At 42.4% G+C, this 5,100-nt stretch overlaps 1 pseudogene across 1 annotated transcript; it reads left to right on the top strand.

The window, feature by feature from the left end:
• The first annotated feature begins 1,014 nt into the window (after positions 1-1,014).
• LOC308517410 (small ribosomal subunit protein uS5-like) lies at positions 1,015-1,930 on the top strand (annotated as a pseudogene). Its single transcript has one exon. The product of its transcript is annotated as a small ribosomal subunit protein uS5-like (transcript).
• Positions 1,931-5,100: the final 3,170 nt, after the last annotated feature.

Below are 5,100 nucleotides of genomic sequence, written 5' to 3'. Positions count from 1 at the left end.
GGCTGCACCCCCCTGCCCAGGCTCCCGGCCGGGAGACCTCAGACTGCACCACCCCCCCCAGCCCCAGCACCAGGCTGGGGGACCTCAGGCCATGCCCCTCGCCTGGAGGGGCCTGACAGGGGACATCAGGCCATGGCCCCTGCCCCAGTGCTAGGCTGGGGGACCTGAGGCTGTGCCCCCTGCCCAGAGGGGCTTGACAGGGTTGAGCCGGCCGGGTCTAGGTCTCACCCAATAGGGGTGGGGCCGGCTGGGTCTGGGTCTCCTGCGTTTTTGAAGTGCATGAGGATGGTGGGCGGGGACTTGACTCTAGGTCCCGTGGCATGCCCCAGACTCTGACAGGAAGGAGATTTAATATACATTTTACTAATTTTCTTTCATCTCTGACACTTCTATTATAGAGAAAGTGCAAATAGCAATATTAAAATATTTCTTCTCATTAATTCTCTTTTAATGTGCACAAATTTCGTGCACTGGGCCACTAGTAAGTATATAAGTTCTTTGGCTTATTTCTTCTTGTCCCCTAACCCCATGTTCAATTTTATCTAAATGAAAAATATACAAAATGAATACCAGTAAAGGAAAGCATAAATCCTTAATTGCTTTCCTGTCTTCTCTAAATCTATAAAATGCCCACAGAACATTTCTCATTTTAGTAGGAAATCTTTTAAATTAAAATAAAAAGAATACCAATATAATTTTCTTTGGCATTGATTTCAGCTAAGTGTCTCTTCAACAGTTTAGCTGACTAGTTCCCTAACTGGTCTAACTTCCTGAATAAGACTAAAACTAAAACACTGGAGAATAACTCTACTAATAATTGGCTTAGGAAGAAATCGCCCTCACACTTTTCTAACTTGTATCTGGGAAGATAATTCTAGAAAACCATCATTATAGAAAATACATTACTAAATCTGTCAGAGGTTCTCTTATAAACACTGTAAAATAAAATATAAAAGATTAATTTCATTGCAAGAGCAGGAATACTGTAAAAAGCAAAGGAGGACGAAACACCAAATGGCGGATGATGCTGGTGCTGCGGCTGGGCCCGGAGGCCCCGGGGGCTCCGGAATAGGTCACGGCGGCTTCCGTGGAGGATTTGGCAGCGGCATCCGGCATCCGAGGCCGGGGTCGCGGCCGGGGTCGGGGCCGGGGCCAAGGCCGCGGAGCTCGTGTAGGCAAGGCAGAGGACAAGGAGTGGATCCCTGTCACCAAGCTGGGCCGCCTGGTCAAGGACATGAAAATCAAGTCCCTAGAGGAAATCTACCTATTTTCCTTGCCCATCAAGGAATCGGAGATCATTGACTTTTTCTTGGGGACATCCCTCAAGGACGAAGTCTTGAAGATCATGCCTGTGCAAAAGCAGACACGTGCTGGCCAGAGGACCCGGTTCAAGGCATTTGTCGCCATTGGGGACTACAATGGACATGTCGGTCTGGGTGTGAAGTGCTCAAAGGAAGTAGCCACTGCCATCCCTGGAGCCATCATCCTGGCCAAGCTCTCCATTCATTGTGCCTGTGCAGCGAGGCTACTGGGGAAACAAGATTGGCAAGCCCGACACGGTACCTTGCAAGGTGACTGGCCGCTGTGGCTCTGTACTGGTGCGCCTCATCCCTGCCCCCAGGGGTAAGGGCATTGTCTCGGCCCCTGTGCCTAAGAAGTTGCTGATGATGGCTGGTATTGACGACTGCTACACTTCAGCCAGGGGCTGCACTGCCACCCTGGGCAACTTCGCCAAGGCCACCTTTGATGCAATCTCTAAGACCTACAGCTATCTCACCCCAGATCTCTGGAAAGAGACCGTGTTCACCAAGTCTCCCTATCAGGAATTCACTGACCATCTTGTCAAGACCCACACCAGAGTTTCTGTGCAGAGGACCCAGGCTCCCGCTGTGGCCACCACATAATTTTATACAAGAAAAATAAAGTGAATTAAGCCTGCCTAAAAAAAAAAAAAAAAAAGCAAAGGCGTGTCCATACAATGGAATATTACTCAGCCATAAAAAGGTATGAAGTACTGACATATGCTACATAACATGAACCTTGGAAACATGATGCTAAGTGAAAGAAGCCAGACACAAAAAGCCACATATTGTATAATTCTACTTATATGAAATATCCAGAAGAGATAAATCCACAGAAAGACTAGTGGTTGCCAGGGACTAAAGCAAGCATGTCAAACTCAAAGGCTAACATGGGCCAAATAAATAAGGCTTAAGTTTATGTGGGCTGCAAAAAAAACAAAAGCTTCAATTTTCATAAAAACGTAGGTTTATTTCAATATAGACATGCTGAATAAAAAGGGCTGAAATAAATGAGTAATCTATATATATAAAAAAAGACTAAGTGACTAGCCGACCAGCTGGTAGCTATGACACGCACTGACCACCAGGGGGCAGACGCTCAACACAGGAGCTGCCGAGTGACAGCAACTTTGCAGAGTGCCCTCTCGCACTCCAGGACCCCTCAGGGGATGTTAGACTGCCCCTTTCAGCCCAATCAGGCCGAGGGACCCCACAAGTGCACGAATCCATGCACCGGGCCTCTAGTCATTAACATAAAACAATAGAACATTTTTTAAAAAATTAATATTTTTTCTTGAACATTAATTTACCAGACACTGAATAACTGCACAAATTAAAAAGTGTAATGCAAATAAACCTATTCTTCTTGTTCTCTGAAAGCAAAATATTTCCTGTTGTGCACACCAAACAAGTCAGTACAAGACTAATGACGTGGCAATCGGCTGCTAAAATATTTGCTGCTAGTATTAGTGGAGAGAAATGGTGCGCCTGCGCATAGGGCACATAAGGGAAATGAGTGCAACATGATTATAGTAATCAGTCATTAGCGAATGTTGTAGTTCATGATTAATAATTATGTATAACAGGATATTGTAAAAATTAAGTTACGAAATTTTTATTAAAACGTTTCTTACATACCGTCATATTGGCTGGGCTGCAAAAATATTCATTGTGGGCTGCACAGGGCCTGCAGGCTGCGAGTTTGACATGCTTGGACTAGCGAGAGGGGAAATGGAGAGTGACTGCTAATGTATTTGGTTTCTTTTTGAAGTGATGAAAATGTTCTGTAATCAGATAGTGGTAATGATTGTACAATTTTGTGAACATACTAAAAAGCACTGAATTGTATACTTTAAAAAGATGACATTTATGTGATTTATATCTCAAAAATAAAATTTTAAAGGAAAGGAGGGGGCTTAATGAGAGGTTTGGCATGAAAATAAATTGCTGTAAGGGCCTAAGAAAGGCATGGAATTTGGTATTTATGTCAAGGCAAAGACAAAGAGAGGGAGAAAAAAAGCATAGGAAAAAAAAAAAAAAAGACCTGGGGGTCAATAAGGGAGAAGGGGGGCATCTGTAATAAAAATAAATTTTTAAAAAATTCCCAATAAACATTTTAAAAAAGGTTTTAATTACGTTGCTTATATCGTGAGACAAATGATTTTTGAGCTTTAAATAATAATAATAAAAAATCGCCTGCAGCCATTCTTAGTTCTTAGGTTATGAATGGTGCAACAGTATCAGCTGCAAACCAAGCAATTTTATGATGTTGCAGCACTTAAACTGACTAGAGCTTTGTAAGAACTTTTTATTTATTTGGAATGAAAGCACGGTTTGCAGACCATGCCAGAAAATCATATCCTAACCATCTATACTTGCCCCAATGAAACTCAGAGACTTCCCTGGGTTTTCTTTTCCTCATTCTCTGAATTTTAATCTGTGTGTTTTTAGTCTTTGAGTTAACTGAGAAGCCTTTTCATTCTGTGAACTAAGCACATTCCTTCAAAACCACAGGCATCCACTTCTCATTGGATTTATGACAATCACAACATTGGCATGCAGGTAAAAAAAAAAGAACTCAATTTACTTTTCCCATCACACCTCTGATTACCTCAGAGAACCCCACTTCAATGGGAAAGGAGGAAGGATAATTTCTGGCATTGTAACCATGTCCAGGTATTCCACAATATTCTGTAGTCATCTCCCCTTTCCTCTGCACATTTCTACAGCTCTAGCCAATAAATCATGTTTTTGCCTTCCAGAAGAAGGTGGAGTTTCAAGGAAAAGAGGTTCCAGTAGACAGCAGCACAGAAGAGCATCCTTCTTTCAAAATAGCCCCCTTAGGAGACTCCTTTCTGCAGCCTAATGAGTTTATGGATTAACCTGTTTTCAAGGATGAAAAGGATGAAATAACATGGATGGGTGCATTCTAAATTGAGATTAGGACTTTACCCTTTGTTCGACACACAACATGGATCACTCCAAGCACTTAATATTTAACAAAACTGAGTCACTACCATTATCTAAAAGAGCTAGAAAAGGTTTTTAAATTTGCTTTGTTTTTCTGATCAACACAATGCCCTATATAAACTGGTGAATTATAGCTCAATGTAAGAGAGTAAAGAGTAAGAAAAATAAGAATAAAAGAGGTAAAAGACCTCATGGTTTGTAAGAAAGGACAAAAATCTTTTTTCTCTGTTGCCTCTATTTAGCTGGTTGTTGGCAGACTGTTTTGCAAGAAAAGATACAACTGCAAGAGAAGAAAATGAAAATTATAGTCTTTGCAATTAAAAAGCATCAATTTATAACCCATGGACACAGACAGTAGAGTGCTGAAGGCCTGGGGAGGGGGACAGGGCTGGCTGGAGGGGATCATGGGGGGGGGGGGGTGGGACAGGGACATATGTAATAGTTTCAATAATAAAGTTATTTAAAAAAATAAAAAAATCTAAAAATAAAATAAAATGCATCAATTTAGCCTGGCCAGCAATGTGGCTCAGCAGTTGAGCTTTGACCTATGAACTAGCAGGTCGAGGTTCGATTCCCGGCCAGGGCAGGGCACATGGTCATGGCAGTGCACATGTCAGGGTTGTGGGCTTGATCCCCAGTGTGGGGCACGCAGGAGGCAGCCAATCAATGATTCTCTTTCATCATTGATGTTTCTTTCTTTCTTTTTTATTTTTTTAATATATATTTTATTGATTTTTTCCAGAGAGGAAGGGAGAGGGATAGAGAGTTAGAAATATCGATGAGAGAGAAGCATTGATCAGCAGCCTCCTGCACACAACCCACTGGGAAT

The sequence above is a fragment of the Myotis nattereri genome (genome assembly GCF_964212035.1).
Source record: "Myotis nattereri genome assembly, chromosome: 3".
Classification (NCBI taxonomy): domain Eukaryota; kingdom Metazoa; phylum Chordata; class Mammalia; order Chiroptera; family Vespertilionidae; genus Myotis; species Myotis nattereri.
This window is presented reverse-complemented; position numbering and strand designations above follow the sequence as displayed.